A 19559-nucleotide genomic window follows, 5' to 3' on the forward strand; every position below is an offset into this window, starting at 1 on the left:
TTCCTATAGTCCAGGATATTCTGAAAATTTTCTCACTACTTGTCTAAATAGAATGGCCCTCTTGTTCAACACTATGACATATAAGACATATATAATATCATATATGAACATATATATGTTCAACACTATGACATATATAATATCATGCACAAATATAGTTACATTTCTACATGATAAAGGATAGAAACATATGAGCCTAATTCAATAATAAATATCTCATTCCTCTTTTCACAGGCATCTCACCCTAGATGTAATTTTTAATTTTCCTTTAGAAGTTTAGACATAAGGATCATGGAAGAGCAGAAAGAACACAAGACTTACAGTCAAGAGACCTGGGTCCAATGCCTGGCTCCCATGCTTGGCTCCATTCTTCCTCTGTTCCATGTGACCAAGTCATTTATCTTCTCTCAAGCTGTTTCCTCATCTGTGGAATGAGAAAATAGTACCTAAATAAGTGTAAGGTCACATGCAGAGTTGTTATTAAAGAAAATAATGTATAAATAATAATGAATGAACCTAGAACATGAGCTAGTAAGTTAGAAAATGCTCAAGTACTTAATAACTGTTATTTGAATCTGAACAGACCAAATGTATTCAACCAAAAGATGGAATATTTCACATTAGGCTGGTTTCCTAGTATTTCCAGCTGGATCTAGAAACAAAATTCCTAAAGAGTCTATTTTCAGAATTTCCTAAAACATTTTTGAAAGAGTTCTGAATAGTTTGCTGTGATATAGATCCAAAACAAGACAAAAAACTTGATTGTTTACACCCCATTTGCTGTGCACGGAAATATCCTTATGTGAAAAAATGTTTCCCATATTGCATTAGGAAATCTTTCAGTTTCATCAGTTATCTAAAATGGATTGTGTAAAATGTATTAAAGATTCCTAAAACCTTTAATTTTCTAATGGCTGAGAAATTGAGGAGGCCCTGGAAGTCCCATTCTGATTATCATATGATACTAGCATTTCACATGGATCAACCTAATACATGAGCATACTACATGCATGGTTGTGAAATAGGCATTTATGATTTCAAATACTATCAAAGTAACTATGACTCTGAAAATACACACTATTCCCAGCACTTTCCACAAAAACAGATGAATGGAAGTCACTTGTTCTCCTACATCTGGTGATATAGTCCTTGATTCCTTGATCTCGGCTTCCCTCACGTACCTTACTGGCTGGTACCATGTCACTCCAACCCTTTAGGATGTTGAAATTGCCTTCTGAAACTCTGGGGCTTTTTTTTTTTTTTTTTTAATTAAAAAGGAGTGCACTGAACCAACATGGATTCAGTGAAAATTCTCAGTTGGCTAAAAGTAGGATATGAAAAAGCAGATGGTGGAAATTCCCCAGTGTTGATAATGGGAACAGAACAAGATCAAGGTGGTAGAGGATTCCTGAGAGTTGGTGAAACCACTGTTGATATGGCCAATAATAGTTCACATTTCACTTGTTCCTTTGATTAGGTTATTCCATATACATCCCTTCCAATCACAATACATAAAACTCCTGCTCATTCTTTAAGGCCCTTAATCTTCCATAACATTCATTTTCAATCAAAAATATATAATGATAATCATAATAATAAGCAATCCTTCATATTCCAATGATGACACCAATAGTTTACCACTTAGTGCTCTGCATTGGCCTGGGAACTCCTAAGAAAGCCAAGGCTGCAGCTTCTTCCTCTTTGGATATATGGTACCGGGCACACAGGACCCAGTGAGTAAATGCTTATGGAGTTGAATCGTGTCACCAATTATCTGTCTCTCAGGTGTCATAGCCTGAGAAATATTAGTGACCTCAAATCTGGAAGACTCAAATCAACACATTGAATACTGTCTCTGGCAGTCGTACAGTATATAAAACCTAAGTGAAAGAAGACTTTGTGAACAGTAAGCAAAATAGACACAAAAGCAAGGTATGATCACTATCAGAATCACCCCAAATCCATGACCAGCATTTTTTTAAAGACTTAAAAAACAGAGAGGACTAACATTCTCTGATATTAGATTGATATATTCTTGAAAATGACAGCCATCCTTTTTAACCTTTAAAAAATATCTCTCTTCCTCCCTCAATAAATGCCTAGAAGGGGGGAAGAAAGAAAGAAGAGAGGAGAAATGAGAAAACCGGTTGTAAGTATGTTAAAAAAAAAAAAAAAAAAGAGCTAGGAAAAAAAAATTGAGAAGGAAAAGAAGCATCAGAGGGACAGAGGAAGAAAGAAAAAGTTTATGAGAAAAGAAGAAACTAATGTATTCATGGGGGTATTTGCTCTGTGCTTGTTAGGAAATGGGTTTCTTTAAACAAAGAAATCTAAAAGGATGTAGGAAACAGAGAAGCCATGGTGGGTCATATTGAGGAGAGAATCCTCCAGGTTCATTTAGGCTGCCCCTTTCCCCAGGTGTGCAGCGGAGATACGTCTCCTAGAGAGGCATGTTCAGCAATGCCATGTATACACCCCTTTTATGAGATTTCATACTGTCTACTTTAAGGGGGAGAATTTAAAATGTAGTAGGAAGGATTTATTAGTAATGTTGTAAATAAAATATGTTTCCTGTTGTTTGAACAATATCAGCAGTTTTGTTTCTTGCTCTGTCATCAAGTGGGACTTTTTGAGGAAAGTCTCCGGAGAGCACTTTCAGAAAGGGATGCAGCCATACATCTTTCCTAGGCACCATTAACTTAGATATAGCCCCACTTGGAATTGGGAAAAAGTTAAAACTTTTAAAATATACAGTCTTTTTGATAAGGCCCAAGAGAGGGAAATATATACATACATATTTCAACCTAGTAGTATACTTCTTCTGTCTTCAGGCATCCTTTCTCAGATAGGGGCTCACAATTTACAGGTGGTAAACCTTTGCCCCATCACATTCATTCACACAGCAGGCCTGCTTCTGTCATCCACACACCCAGGCCCACCTGCCTGAGGACTGCTCAGCTAATGACCCTCTGCTTAACAGATTTGCCCTGTGCAGATCCCACTTTCACAGATAAAACTTTTTTCCCCCTCTCTGGGATGACTTCCCTTCACTTCAAAGTCTTGGTAGCTGAAAATTTGACATATGTTGAATAGAAATGCAGGTTTTGGAGTCACGGATACAGGAAAGAGACAAAAGAAGGGGAAAGGGCCAAAGAGCCACAGATGTAAATAAGCACAGTGAATTCACAGATTACACAGACACCTTGCAAACTCTCGATGGTGCACCCGCCCCATGAAATGCCTGGTTTTCAAAAAGGGAATGATAGCAGGTATCTAGGTGTGAGGTGGGGGCTTTTTAAAATAGGGAGGGAAAGAATTTACTTCTGGAAATGGATGTCCAGGGTTTGGGCAAAAGGCATTGGTGGATGGCTCCTTCCATATGTACTTTGCTTAATTTTGCCCATTTCCATATTCTGGCCACCATTTTATGGTATCTATTAATAAGTTGCTCTTCTGCAGGTCCCTCTCCCCTGTTAGGCTATAATGTCTTTGAAGGTGGGGAGCATGTTTAACTTATTGCCATAACCCCTAATGCTAAATGTCTGTGGTGAGATGGTGAGAATAAGAGAATAGATTAGAACAACTCACCCTTGGGCCCAGTGGACATCAGTTCCTTCCTTGGCCATTTGTTCCTATGCTACCATCCCTACACTAACTTAGATTTTTGCAAGAATGAAATCCCTCTGGTGAGAGTCTGCTTGAAGAGAATTGCTATAATGTGCCACACAAATGAGTACAGGCCTGGAGGCCTGAGGCCTAAATAAAAATCAGCCTCTGGACAAATTGTAACCTTAACTTAAATGGAGAAATACAAGGCCCAAACTGGTTTTGTACCTCCCTGAGCCCCTGAGGCTTGACACCGTCCAATGTATTGTTGCTACGACAGGATTGAATAAGGAAATGTCTGGGAGAGAGCTGTAGGCAAGGAAGAATGATAAGGGTCTAAAGACCCTTCTATTTGTTTCTATTCTTTCTATAAAGCGAAGTGAACCAGGCTTTCACTGCCTGAACTGAACAAAAACTGAGTTTTCATCTGTTGTGTATGTATCCCCTAAGATAGAATAAAGGAAAGAGCAAATTAGTATAATTTCCCACTTCCCTAATTTTCCTCTAATTCCATATGTTTATGTGCATGTGTGCATAAATATATATATATACACACACACATATACTCATAGCTCCTTAAATAGAAAAAAAAAAAAACATGAATTTTCTTTGAAGGCTTAAAGCTTGAAATTATCAGAGTATATATTTTGCACAGTCTTTATTTTTTCACAAGGTAGAAAACTGCAGCTCAACAGAACTGAAAAATTGCTTCTGTTATATGGGGACTTCAATTTCTAACAACAGTGCAGTGGGAAATAATCATTTTCCCTTGACCATTGAACAAATTTACTGAGCAAGGCAAGATACCAACCAGTGCTTGAAGCCACTTATTCAGGACCAGGTCTAGCCAGACAGCAAGAGAAAGGCCACATAAAAGACATAAATAGCCTAATAACTCTTCTTTTCTCCCACTAGCATTTCCTGCCCCTCGCCTCTTCCATTTATTCCATTTTATTGCAAACTAATATTTATTCACTTAATTCTTCTGTATCAATGCTTTTGATACAAAAGGCCAGAGTTGCTTTATGGGAATTGCCTACTTTTTTGGTAAAAGCCCCTCACTCAGAAAGAAGGAGCAATCTCTACTCTAGACAGCTCTGCAGATTGACACTAACTGCTCATTTCTAAGCATGCTGATCTCAGTGCATCTAAATACATTTTTAATAAAGAAAAGGAGATATCACCAAGCCTAAATTAAAGCCTGTGGCTGCTGCTGCTGCTAAGTCACTTCAGTCGTGTCCAACTCTGTGCGACCCCATAGACGGCAGCCCACCAGGCTCCCCCGTCCCTGGGATTCTCCAGGCAAGAACACTGGAGTGGGTTGCCATTTCCTTCTCCAATGCATGAAAGTGATAAGTGAAAGTGAAGTCGCTCAGTCGTGTCCAACTCTTAGCGACCCCATGGACTGCAGCCCACCAGGCTCCTCCGTCCCTGGGATTTTCCAGGCAAGAGTACTGGAGTGAGGTGCCATTGCCCTCTCCAAAACTAAAGCCTACTCAGTCTCAACTAAAATATCATCATTGAGTAAGCACACAGTCACTCAATATTATTTAATGTTACCAGCTGAGGGTCAATGTAGAGACATTGGATCACATAGATATTCACTAGGTGTGTAACCCAGGGAAAGTAACTTAACCTTCAAGAGGCTTTCAGCATTACTATTTGTAAAACTGGATAATGACAGCTAACTTTTGTGTACTTAACTGACACAATATGTGGCCCATATTAGGTATGCCATCATTGGTAGCTAATAGTAATGTTATTATCAGTGTTATTATTAAATCAGCATCTTCCATTCACACAGAAGGATCTTTATCTTCTGCTAATGACCCATTTCTCTGCCATCAGCAGGGATTGATTGTTCATATTGATGTCTTCTTTTCCAGCCAGCACTCTCTCCCGGCCACCCAGGGCACTCAGAGCTCTTTTTTTGCTTTGGAAGGTTCAGGAAGACTACGTATCTGTTCACAGATTCCAGGGACAATTTCCTTCTTAAAGAACCTTCAGATAATTCCCACTGGACACAATTTCCAGCCCCATCACCTCTAAATGGTAAAAGATCCCTCACTACAGGATCACAGAATGAGGCTTCCTCTCCTCAGTTCAGTTCAGTTCAGTTGCTCAGTTGTGTCCGACTCTTTGCGACCCCATGAGTCACAGCATGCCAGGGCTCCCTGTCCATCACCATCTCCCGGAGTTCACTCAAACTCACGTCCATCGAGTCGGTGATGCCATCCAGCCATTTCATCCTCTGTTGTCCTCTTTTCCTCCTGCCTCCAATCCCTCCAAGCATCAGAGTCTCAGAAAATTTTAAATTACTTGACTGACTGATTAGTTGACTAAATGTCTTTTCTAGAGAATTACTTTTTTAAATTAGGGAATAATTTAGAAAGAAAAGGTGTGAATCCTGGCTAGGGAGTCTGGTGGTATCTATCACATCATTGTATCCACAGTCTCCTAAAAGATCCATCTCATTATTCTATATCTACAGCTATGTTGGCCATTCTGATCAGGTGCTATAACAAACAAATTTTTAAGGCTGTCATACTGGAATTATTTCCATCCAGAGGCTATACTGACAATTTATTTAAGCTACTACTTAGTGGTGCTTGATCTATGACCTCACGGGGTGAAAGCTTAGCTCCCCACAAGCAAGATTAACTGAACTTCAAAGAACAAACACATCTGCAACACACTTTTTAATGAACTTAGGCTACTTCTTTAAAAATTAAGACAACTGAAGCAGCAACATTGTTAAATTATATAAAGTAATATGATTCCAGTCACATCACACACTTAACATTTAAGCTGCATGCATGACAATGGTCCCAAAAGGACTCAGGATAAAGCTGTTGAAGACACCTGAGGAAGAATTTTGGAGTCCTTAGTTCCTTTCTGATAAACTTGGAAAATGTTACTTGCCTTGTTTACCTCACAGACAACTTGCAAGGATTCAATGAAATAATGATGGGAAAGTCTATATAAGCTGTGAGGTGATACACAAATAGGAATCATTAATGTTATTCCTAAGATCATGGTATCCAGTCCCATCACTTCATGGCAAATAATGGGGAGACAATGGAAACAGTGACAGACTTTATTTTCTTGGGCTCCAAAATCACTGAGATGGTGACTGCGGCCATGAAATTAAAAGATGCTTGTTCCTTGGCAGAAAAGGTATGATCAACCTAGACAGTACATATATTTTTTAATATAAATGTATTTATTTTAATTGGAGTCTAATTACTTGACAATATTGTATTGGTTTTGCCATACATCAACATGAATCCGCCACAGGTGTACACATTTTCCCCATCCTGAACCCCCCCTCCCACCTCCCTCCCCATACCATCCCTCTGGGTCATCCCACTGCACCAGCCCCGAGCATCCTGTATCCTGCATCAAACCTGGACTGGCAATGTGTTTTGTATATGATATTATACATGTTTCAATGCCATTCTCCCAAATCATCCCACCCTCTCCCTCTCCCACAGAGTCCAAAAGACTGTTCTATACATCTGTGTCTCTTTTGCTGTCTCGCTTACAGGGTTATCATTACCATCCTTCTAAATTCCATATATATGCATTAGTATACTGTATTGGTGTTTTTCTTTCTGGCTTATTTCACTCTGTATAATAGGCTCCAGTTTCATCCACCTCATTAGAACTGGTTAAATGTATTCTTTTTAATGGCTGAGTAATATTCCATTGTGTATATGTACCACAGCTTTCTTATCCATTCATCTGCTGATGGACATCAAGGTTGCTTCCATGTCCTGGCGATTATAAACAGTGCTGCAATGAACACTGGGATACTTGTGTCTCTTTCAATTCTGGTTTCCTCAGTGTGTATGCCCAGCAGTGGGATTGCTGGATCATAAGGCAGTTCTATTTCCAGTTTTTTAAGGAATCTCCACACTGTTCTCCATAGTGGCTGTACTAGTTTGCATTCCCACCAACAGTGTAAGAGGGTTCCCTTTTCTCCACACCCTCTCCAGCATTTATTGCTTGTAGACTTTTGTATAGCAGCCATTCTGTCTGGCATGAAATGGTACCTCATTGTAGTTTTGATTTGCATTTCTATGATAATGAGTGATGTTGAGCATCTTTTCATGTGTATGTTAGCCCTCTGTATGTCTTCTTTGGAGAAATATCTGTTTAGTTCTTTGGCCCATTTTTTGATTGGGTCATTTATTTTTCTGAAATTGAGCTGCAGGAGTTGCTTGTACATTTTTGAGATTAGTTCTTTGTCAGTTGCTTCATTTGCTATTATTTTCTCCCATTCTGAAGGCTGTCTTTTCACCTTGCTTATAGTTTCCTTTTTTGTGCAGAAGCTTTTACTTTTAATTAGGTCCCATTTGTTTATTTTTGCTTTTACAAGTGGTTGACCAGTTTTCCCAGCACCACTTGTTAAAGAGATTGTCTTTTCTCCATTGTATATTCTTGCCTCCTTTGTCAAAGATAAGGTGTCCATAGGTGTGTGGATTTATCTCTGGGCTTTCTATTTTGTTCCACTGATCAATAGTTCTATCTTTGTGCCAGTACCATACTGTCTTGATGACTGTGGTTTTGTAGTAGAGTCTGAAGTCAGGCAGGTTGATTCCTCCAGTTCCATTCTTCTTTCTCAAGAGTGCTTTGGCTATACGAGGTTTTTTGTATTTCCATACAAATTTTGAAATTATTTGTTCTAGCTCTGTGAAAAATAACGTTGGTAGGTTGATAGGGATTGCATTGAACCTATAGATTGCTTTGGGTAGTATACACATTTTCACTATATTGATTCTTCCAATCCATGAACATGGTATATTTTTCCATCTGTTAGTGTCCTCTTTGATTTCTTTCACCAGTGTTTTAGAGTTTTCTATATATAGGTCTTTTGTTTCTTTAGGTAGATATATTCCTAAGTATTTTATTCTTTTCATTGCAGTGGTGAATAGAATTGTTTCCTTAATTTCTCTATTTTCTCATTATTAGTGTATAGGAATGCAAGGGATTTCTGTGTGTTGATTTTATATCCTGCAATTTTACTATATTCATTGATTAGCTCTAGTAATTTTCTGGTGGAGTCTTTAGGGTTTTCTATGTAGAGGATCATGTCATCTGCAAACAGTGAGAGTGTTACTTCTTTTCCAATTTGGATTCCTTTTATTTCTTTTTCTGCTCTGACTGCTGTGGCCAAAACTATGTTGAATACTAGTGGTGAAAGTGGGCACCCTTGTCTTGTTCCTGACTTTAGGAGAATGCTTTCAATTTTTCACCATTGAGGATAATGTTTGCTGTGGGTTTGTCATATATAACTTTTATTATGTTGAGGTATGTTCCTTCCATTCCTGCTTTCTGGAGAGTTTTTATCATAAATGGATGTTGAATTTTGTCAAAGGCTTTCTCTGCATCTATTGAGATGATCATATGGCTTTTATTTTTCAATTTGTTAATGTGGTGTATTATACTGATTGATTTGCAGATATTGAAGAATTCTTGCATCCCTGGGATAAAGCCCACTTGGTCATGATGTGTGATCTTTTTAATGTGTTGTTGGATTCTGATTGCTAGAATTTTGTAAAGGATTTTTGCATCTATGTTCATCAGTGATATTGGCCTGTAGCTTTCTTTTTTTGTGGCATCTTTGTCAGGTTTTTGCATTAGGGTGATGGTGGCCTCATAGAATGAGTTTGGAAGTTTACCTTCATCTGCAATTTTCTGGAAGAGTTTGAGAAGGATAGGTGTTAGCTCTTCTCTAAATTTTTGGTAGAAGTCAGCTGTGAAGCCATCTGGACCTGGGCTTTTGTTTGCTGGAAGATTTCTGATTACAGTTTCAGTTTCCATGCTTGTGATGGGTCTCTTAAGATTTTCTATTTCTTCCTGGTCTAGTTTTGGAAAGTTGTACTTTTCTAAGAATTTGTCCATTTCTTCCATGTTGTCCATTTTATTGGCATATAATTGCTGATAGTAGTCTCTTATGATCCTTTGTATTTCTGTGTTGTCTATTGTGATCTCTCCATTTTCAGTTCTAATTTTATTGATTTGATTTTTCTCCCTTTGTTTCTTGATGAGTCTGGCTAATGGTTTGTCAATTTTATTTATCCTCTCAAAGAACCAGCCTTTGGCTTTGTTGAGTTTTGCTATGGTCTCTTTGTTTCTTTTGCATTTATTTCTGCCCTAATTTTTAAGATTTCTTTCCTTCTACTAACCCTGGGGTTCTTAATTTCTTCCTTTTCTAGTTGCTTTAGGTGTAGAGTTAGGTTATTTATTTGACTTTTTTCTTGTTTCTTGAGGTACGCCTGTATTGCTATGAACCTTCCCCTTAGTACTGCTTTTACAGTGTCCCACGGGTTTTGGGTTGTTGTGTTTTCATTTTCATTCATTTCTATGCATATTTTGATTTCTTTTTTTTTTTTTTTTTTTTTTGATTTCTTTTTTGATTTCTTCTGTGATTTGTTGGTTATTCAGCAGCATGTTGTTCAGCCTCCATATGTTGGAATTTTTAATAGTTTTTCTCCTGTAATTGAGATCTAATCTTACTGCATTGTGGTCAGAAATGATGCTTAGAATGATTTCAATTTTTTTTTGAATTTACCAAGGCTAGATTTATGGCCCAGGATGTGATCTATCCTGGAGAAGGTTCCGTGTGCACTTGATAAAAAGGTGAAATTCATTGTTTTGGGGCGACATGCCCTATAGATATCAATTAGGTCTAACTGGTCTATTGTATCATTTAAAGTTTGTGTTTCCTTGTTAATTTTCTGTTTAGTTGATCTATCCATAGATGTGAGTGGGGTATTAAAGTCTCCCACTATTATTGTGTTATTGTTAATTTCCCCTTTCATACTTGTTAGCCTTTGTCTTACATAATGTGGTGCTCCTATGTTGGGTCCATGCTGCTGCTGCTGCTGCTGCTAAGTCGCTTCAGTCGTGTCCAACTCTGTGCGACCCCATAGACGGCAGCCCACCAGGCTCCCCCATCCCTGGGATTCTCCAGGCAAGAACACCGGAGTGGGTTGCCATTTCCTTCTCCAATGCATGAAAGTGAAAAGTGAAAGTGAAGTTGCTCAGTCATGTCCAACTCTTAGCGACCTCATGGACTGCTGCCTACCAGGCTCCTCCATCCATGGGATTTTCCAGGCAAGAGTACTGGAGTGGTGTGCCATTGCCTTCTCCGATGTTGGGTGCATATATATTTATACTTGTTATATCTTCTTCTTGGATTAATCCTTTGATTATTATGTAGTGTCCTTCTTTGTCTCTTTTCACAACCTTTGTTTTAAAGACTATTTTATCTGATATGAGTATTGCTACTCCTGCTTTCTTTTGGTCTCTATTTGCGTGGAATATCTTTTTCCATCCCTTCACTTTCAGTCTGTATGTGTCCCCTGTTTTAAGGTGTGTCTCTTGTAGACGACATATATAGGGGTCTTGTTTTTGTATCCTTTCAGCCAGTCTTTGTCTTTTGGTTGGGGCGTTCAACTCATTTACGTTTAAGGTAATTATTGATAAGTATGATCCCACTGCCATTTCCTTTATTGTTTTGGGTTCGAGTTTATACACCCTTTTTGTGTCTCCTGTCTAGAGAAGATCCTTTAGCATTTGTTGGAGAGCTGGTTTGGTGGTGCTGAATTCTCTCAGCTTTTGCTTGTCTGTAAAGCTTTTGATTTCTCCTTCATATGTGAATGAGATCCTTGCTGGGTACAGTAATCTGGGCTGTAGGTTATTTTCTTTCATCACTTGAAACATGTCCTGCCATTCCCTCCTGGCCTGAAGAGTTTATATTGAAAGATCAGCTGTTATCCTTATGGGAATCCCCTTGTGTGTTATTTGTTGTTTTTCCCTTGCTGCTTTTAATATTTGTTCTTTGTGTTTGATCTTTGTTAATTTGATTAATATGTGCCTTGGGGTGTTTTGCAGTGGGTTTATCCTGTTTGGTACTCTCTGGGTTTCTTGGACTTGGGTGATTATTTCCTTCCCCATTTTAGGGAAATTTTCAACTATTATCTCCTCAAGTACTTTCTCATGGTCTTTCTTTTTGTCGTCTTCTTCTGGGACTCCTATGATTCGAATGTTGGGGCGTTTAACATTGTCCTGGAGGTCTCTGAGATTGTCCTCATTTCTTTTAATTCGTTTTTCTTTTTTCCTCTCTGATTCATTTATTTCTACCATTCTATCTTCTACTTCACTAATCCTATCTTCTGCCTCTGTTATTCTACTATTTGCTCCCTCCAGAGTGTTTTGATCTCATTTATTGCATTATTCATTATATATTGATTCTTTATTTCTTCTAGGTCCTTGTTAAACCTTTCTTGCATCTTCTCAATCCTTGTCTCCAGGCTATTTAATGTGATTCCATTTTGATTTCAAGATTTTGGATCATTTTCACTATCATTATTCAGAATTCTTTATCAGGTAGATTCCCTATCTCTTCCTCTTTTGTTTGGTTTGGTGGGCATTTATCCTGTTCCTTTACCTGCTGGGTATTCCTCTGACTCTTCATCTTCTTTATATTACTGTGTTTGGGGTAGCCTTTCTGTATTCTGGCAGTTTGTGGAGTTCTCATTATTGGGGAGTTTCCTCACTGTGGGTGGGGTTGTACGGGTGGCTGTTAAAGTTTCCTGGTTAGGGAAGCTTGTGTCAGCGTTCTGGTGGGTGGAGCTGGATTTCTTATCTCTGGAGTGCAATGAAGTGTCTAGTAATGAGTTATGAGATGTCAATGGTTTTGGAGTAACTTTGGGCAGCCTGTGTATTGAAGCTCAGGGCCGTGTTCCTGTGTTGCTGGAGAATTTGCATGGTATGTCTTACTCTGGAACTTGTTGGCCCTTGGGTGGTGCTTGGTTTCAGTGTAGGTATGGAGGCCTTTGATGAGCTCCTGTCAATTAATGTTCCCTGGAGTCAGGAGTTCTCTGGTGTTCTCAGGATTTGGACTTAAGCCTCCTGCTTCTGGTTTTCAGTCTTATTTTTACAGTAGCCTCAAGACTTCTCCATCTCCTTTTGAAGAAAATGGGTGCTTTTCTGGGTGCCTGATGTCCTCTGCTGGCATTCAGAAGTTGTTTTGTGGAATTTACTCAGCGTTTAAATGTTCTTTTGATGAATTTGGGGGGGGGGGGGGAAGTGGTCTTCCCATCCTATTCCTCCGCCATCTTAGGACTGCCTCCTAGACAGCATATTAAAAAGCAGAGACATTCTTTTGCCAACAAAGGTCCATCTAGTCAAAGCTATGGCTTTTCCAGTAGTCACATATGGATGTGAGAATTGCACCATAAAGAAAGCTGAGCACTGAAGAATTGATGCTTTTGAACTGTGGTGTTGGAGAAGACTCTTGGGAATCACTTGGACAGCAAGGAGATAAAACCAGTCAATCCTAAAGGAAATCAGTCATGAATATGTATTGGAAGGACTGATGCTGAAGCTCCAATACTTTGGTCACCTGCTGGGAAGAATTGACTCATTGGAAAAGACCCTGATGGTGGGAAAGATTGAAGGCAGGAGGAGAAGCGGATGACAGAGGATGAAATGGTTGGATGGCATCATCGACTCGATGGATATGAGTTTGACTAAGCTACGGGAGTTGGTGATGGACAAGCAAGTCTGGCGTGCTGCAGTCAATGGGGTCACAAAGAGTTGAACACGACTGAACAACTGAACTGAATTGAATGGTATTCCTACAGTCCTCTCCAGAGCAAGCTGAGAGGCCTCCAGGGTCATGTCTCTTTAGATAGAAGGCTTTCTGTGTTGAGTCCTATGTTCTAAGTGCACACATGGAGATGTGTAGCTTATAGGACACTGGACATGAAAATGTTAAAGAATGAGCACCCATATGCTCTGGGCTAGTAAAGGGGAGAGTGTCTAATGATAGTCACCCACAGTAAGTCAGGCATGTCATAGCATCCATGTCTCTTCGCAAAGTAGGGGAATGGTTTTCAATTTGGAGTTTAATTAGGAAGTGATTCTTTCCTTCAAACCATCCTTTGCCAGAGCATGTTGAGAAGGGTATTCACACCCCCACAGGGAGAGCACCCAAAAAAAGAAGATAATATTGAGCACCATGTCCTTACTCCTCAAAGATGAAGGCAGACCTTCTTGGTTTGCTTCATTGTGTTACTGGTACTGAACTTGACCCTCCCCCATACCAAAACAACTGGAAAACTGAGCAAGATAAAGGAAACGAAAGTGTTCAGACATTCCACAACCCACAGGCTAGGACTGTGATCTCTGAGCAAAAGTGAACCGCAAGCCCACGCAAGTGTCTGGCTTCCTGCCTGGAGGCAATGGGCAGGTATGGAGTAGTGGGGGCTCAAGCAAAGCACAACCATCTCACTGAGGTGAGAAGAGACCAGAGGTGGTTAAGGCTTAGGGGGCTGGAATTTGAGGGGCAGAGAACAGGAGGGGAGGGAGATACACAGAAGAAGACCTCTAGGAGCCTGCATGAAGGTTCCCTTGCCTCTGTGGCTCACTCCTACTAAGCCATGCACATGTAGGATGCCACCGCACAAGTCAGTCACCAAACTGCTTCCATCAGGAGCTGTAAACTGAATAATTCCAATTCATGAGAGGTGGAAGGTGAGGGGGGTGTGTGTTTGTGTGAGACAGAGACCGAAAGACAGATGAGAACTAGAATATGACATCTTAGAGCACACTGGTGTGTACCAGAAAAGTATCAATGAAATTCAAACTTATAGAGAAGAAATTTAGACCAAAAGATAAACTACTTTCACAGTAAGTTACCTACATTAAGCTAAAAACTGTAATACACTTAATTTATAGTACTGCAAAATGTAGGGTCAGTGATTCTCAACAAATCTATGGATGGCTTTGTAAAGCCCTAATTTGTAAAATCATTGGGTTACTGTTACACACAATTGCACTCATCTCACACGCTAGTAAAGTAATGCTCAGAATTCTCTAAGCCAGGCTTCAGCAATACGTGAACTGTGAACTTCCAGATGTTCAAGCTGGTATTAGAAAGGCAGAGGAACCAGAGATCAAATTGCCAACATCCGCTGGATCATGGAAAAAGCAAGAGAGTTCCAGAAAAACATCTATTTCTGCTTTATTGACCATGCCAAAGCCTTTGACTGTGTGGATCACAATAAACTGTGAAGAATTCTGAAAGAGATGGGAATACCAGACCACCTGACCTGCCTCGTGAGAAATCTATATCCAGGTCAGCAAAAAAACAGTTAGAACTGGACATGGAACAACAGATTGGTTCCAAATAGGAAAAGGAGTACATCAAGGCTGTATATTTTCACCCTGCTTATTTAACTTACATGCAGAGTACATCATGAGAAACGCTGGGCTGGAAGAAGCACAAGCTGGAATCAAGATAGCCAAGAGAAATATCAATAACCTCAGATATGCAGACGATACCACCCTTATGGCAGAAAGTGAAGAGGAACTAAAAAGTCTTTTGGTGAAGGTGAAAGAGGAGAGTGAAAAAGTTGGCTTAAAGCTCAACATTCATAAAACGAAGATCATGGCATCTGGTCCCATCACTTCATGGGAAATAGATGGGGAAACAGTGTCAGACTTTATTTTTTGGGGCTCCAAAATCACTGCAGATGGTGACTGCAGCCATGAAATTAAAAGACACTTACTCCTTGGAAGAAAAGTTATGACCAACCTAGATAGCATATTCAAAAGCCGAGACATTACTTTGCCAACAAAGTTTCGTCTAGTCAAGGCTATGGTTTTTCCAGTGGTCATGTATGGATGTGAGAGTTGGACTGTGAAGAAGGCCGAGTACCAAAGAATTGATGCTTTTGAACTGTGGTGTTGTAGAAGACTCTTGAGAGTCCCTTGGACTGCAAGGAGATCCAACCAGTCCATTCTGAAGGAGATCAGCCCTGGGATTTCTTTGGAAGGAATCATGCTAAAGCTGAAACTCCAGTACTTTGGCCACCTCATGCGAAGAGTTGACTCACTGGAAAAGACTCTGATGCTGGGAGGGATTGGGGGCAGGAGGAGAAGGGGATGACAGAAGATGAGATGACTGGATGCCATCACCGATTTGATGGACATGAGTTTGAGTGAACTCTGGGAGTTGGTGATGGACAGGGAGGCCTGGCATGCTGCGATTCATGGGGTTACAAAGAGTCGGACGTGACTGAGAGACTGAACTGAACTGAACTGTTATGAATATAGACTTTATGAAACTACTCTGGCAGCAGCAAGAATTACGTGTCTGGAGTAGGGAAAACCAAGTGAGCATGGAGTTGATACTGAGCTGCTGTGTATTAGTTCATCTCTATCAGTCACTGATATTAACATGCTTCCATTTTGAGCCCCTGGCTATTCTGCAGAACCAACCTAAATCTTCAACCAACTATTTCTCAGGACTTCTTGAATCTTCCTGGAACCCAGAACTTAAAGGATTAAAACAAGGCAAGGAGGGGACCTCCAGGAACTCTGGATACCTGTTTTGACTATTGCTATCCATGCCATAGCTTTTCTATTTATTTTTAGCATACTCCCTAGTAAGCAGTAACCTTACCAGAGCCTGCCTTACAGTGTGCATTTTTCTCTAGATATCCTATACATCAAATACATACAATGTATTAGAAAAATCATGGCTAAGTCAATATCATACTCTAAAGAGATGGTGATTCTGAAGAGCCCAAGACCACAAACCAGCTTAAGCCAGGGAAATAGCCTATCTGCTAAAAGATTATGTCAGCAAAAAAGATTCAGACTCTTCCCCGCTAGAGTTTCCTATTTGGTTGGAATGTTCCTTATGGAAGGAATTAATCAGAGGAATAGAAACTCTGGTCAGTGTGGCCAGTGTGTGCTCCTTTGGTGGTATTGTTCAGTCACTAAGTTGTGTCCAACTCTGTGACCTCATAGACTGTAGCACACCAGGCTTCCCTGTCCTTCACTATCTCCCAGAGTTTGCTCAAACTCATGCCCATTGATTTTTTAATGCCATCCAACCATCTCATCCTCTGTTGCCTTTTTCCTGCACTCAATATTTCCCAGCATCAGAGTCTTTTCTAAAGAGTCAGCTCTTCCCATCAGATGGCCAAAATATTGGGACCTTCAGTTCAGGATCAGTCCTTCCAGTAATTATTCAGAGTCTACTTCTGGTAGGATTGACTAGTTTGATCTCCTTGCTGTCCAAGTGACTCCCAAGAGTCTTCTCCAGCACCACCTTTCAAAAATATCAATTCTTCGAGCTCAGCCTTCTTTATGGTCCAGGTCTCACATCCATATACGTCTATTGGAAAAATCATAGCTTTGACTACAGATGAACCTTTGTTATCAAAGTGACATCTCTTCCTTTTAATACACTCTCTATATTTGTCATAGCTTTCCTTCCAAGAGCAAGCTCAGGGATGGAACTCACATCTCCTGTATTACAGGCAGATTCTTTACCACTGAGCCACTGGGGAAGCCCTGTGTGCTCCTTACTAGCACCCAATATCTCCTAGAGAAACAGATGCCCAGTCTCCTTTGGTGCCCATGAGAACTAGGTCTTTTCTAGATTTTCTTCATTCATTAAACATTTACTGAATATATACTATGGGCCAGATATGATGCCAAGGTATAGCGGAAAAAAAGGAAGGTGTAGATATCTTATCTGCCTTCTTTAATAACCTAAATATTATCTATGTGCTATGTGATCTTTAATTATTGTCATCAGGAATCCAAGCAAGCTGTCAACAAAGTTAACAAAACTAAATAATGCTACTGAACTGCAACTGTCATGAATAAAAGGACTTAGTTTGACTTTTATACAACTGTCTCTTTAGCACATAGCATAGTTTCTGGCATATAGTAGGTGCTCAGTAAGTTTAAGTTTCTTATTTTTACCATCCTCATGTAGGCCAGTAAGTCTGTGTCATCCATCCATCCATCTGTCCATTCATTTGTCTATTATTGAGTGCCTTTCATAATCTTTGCACTTACAGTTTATATATCAAATTTGTATCAGCTAAGGTTCAATCACTTAAATCACTAAAAGACATAACTCTGAGTCTGTGCTTGCTTAAAAAAATTTTTTACAGAAATTCGAGTTATGTAACTGTGGGAGCTGATTAAGCAGTCCCTATAAAACATCTTTTTTCAGATCTGGTGTTGAAATTCAAGTCCACAAGGAACATAGCAGACAGAAGAAGATAGATGTAAGGTGAAGCACAGCATGGACAAGCCAGAAGGCACAAGCACAAGCTAGAGCCCACGATAATCACTGAAACTTGCCAGTTGCTCTTGCCTCTGGTCTTGATGATATGATATCTTCCAGAAGCTTGAGTCCTTCAACCCAGAGCTAAACCTAGATCAAGAATCTGAGAAATTGCAGAAGGAGTCAGGAATAGGGGGAGCAGTTACAGACCTGGTCAGTGAGGTGAGCCTGCAGATAAACAACAGTATCTCTGAGCTATAAAATGGTTTCGATTATACTACTACTTCCCTTTCACCCTCTAAAACTCACTCAAGAATCTCTCTTGTAGTCCATCCTATCCAGAAACATACAAGGAAAACCTGGGGAAATTAGTTTACCCAAATTGACAATTTGCATAGCAACCATAGCATCCTACCTGATCTCATAATCCGAGGAGGTGGATGTTATTACTTCCATTGTACAAACAGAGAAACTGAGACCAGAGAGTTTATGATTTCACAGTTAGTAATGGGCACAGCTGGAATTTAACTGCAAAGTTCCTTTCCCACTTCAACATTATCAAAGAACAAACCCAGATGCTATCAGGAAGCAGAGTGGGTAGACCAACATACTGGTTCAGGAAACAAAAGAAAAAATATAATAGCAGACAATGGGGAAGAACTGATTACTGCTGGGGCACAGTGATAGCTAAAAACCTAGACAGTGAGGCAGACATGGGAGGTACTTCTAGAAGACACAGAAGGCCTTAAACAGGCTATTCTATAAGAAGGCCTGTTTTTGAAAAATAGCATCAAACTGGCTGAACAAATCAAGATAACCAGAGCTACAACACAACTGCAGGAGATATAATTCACTCAAAATACAATGCAACTATGGTCTCTAGAACTGTGCAACCAACAGTTCTGAAGTCAGAAGGTCATTTGCTAGACTACTTAGCTATATACACACCACAGCGAAAGGCACCACTTCAAACAAGTTAAGACAATTTAATGAGTAGATAAATACAATTTAATGATGGATAAATGACAGACTACTCTCATTTACACAGACTGCTTAATCAGTTCTTCCCACACAGAAGTACACACTCACATATGCACACACACACACACACACACATATATGCCACATGAACCTCCCCCTCGGAGACAAAGTTGAGAATTGTGATGTCATCTATATTTTTCCATACTCTTCAGCTACTGTTAACAGTTAGAGTTGTCACACCTGTGTTTGTCGGGCTGTCTAGAAGTGATGTTCTTAATGGCAAATGAACTCTTTGAATAAGTCTCATCTCATCTAATTTCAAAATCTGAGTCTCTTAATGGCATACTTCCACAACACATAGATGTAGTTATTAGAAACTGTCCATCTCACATTCTAAGTGAGAACAGGAAGGAAATATCTACCTTAAGAGGAAGAGTTGTTCCATTTATAGAAATGATGAATAGCTTCAAAAGAGCAGGGTCATTTATAACAATAGATTTCAGAAGGTTTGGTGTATGAACAATAGACTAAACCTAATAATATCCAGAAGGAAAGGCCAGCATTGTGTCGGGGGACAGTCATTCTCAGCAGTGCTGCATATTAAACACCTCTTGCATCAGGCAAGCAGCCTGTCTATGGGCAAGGGCTCTGGAAGGATTCTTCTCCTCTTCATTGGAGCTAGGCTGGAAGAGTAAAGTGTGAGGGGCAGGGTGGATGCCTCATTTTCAACATACTTACCAAGCATCGAATGGATAATCCATTTCACTAAGAAAATGTGAGGGGGATAACCTATTTCACTCACTTCTCATGTACTCCTATTTGGGAGAATCCATTCCACTTAAAAAAATCAATTAAATTTTGCTTTTCA

At 39.7% G+C, this 19559-nt stretch overlaps 1 long non-coding RNA gene across 1 annotated transcript in view; it reads right to left on the reverse strand.

Moving 5' to 3' along the window:
• The window catches only part of LOC132346043 (uncharacterized), a 217533-nt gene that overhangs the window by 131400 nt on the left and 66574 nt on the right, over positions 1-19559 (reverse strand). The window contains exon 2 of the long non-coding RNA XR_009495763.1: positions 322-424. This is a non-coding gene — a long non-coding RNA (uncharacterized lncRNA). The remainder of the gene's footprint in view (positions 1-321; positions 425-19559) is intronic.

The sequence above is a fragment of the Bos taurus genome, chromosome 8 (genome assembly GCF_002263795.3).
Source record: "Bos taurus isolate L1 Dominette 01449 registration number 42190680 breed Hereford chromosome 8, ARS-UCD2.0, whole genome shotgun sequence".
Lineage (NCBI taxonomy): Eukaryota > Metazoa > Chordata > Mammalia > Artiodactyla > Bovidae > Bos > Bos taurus.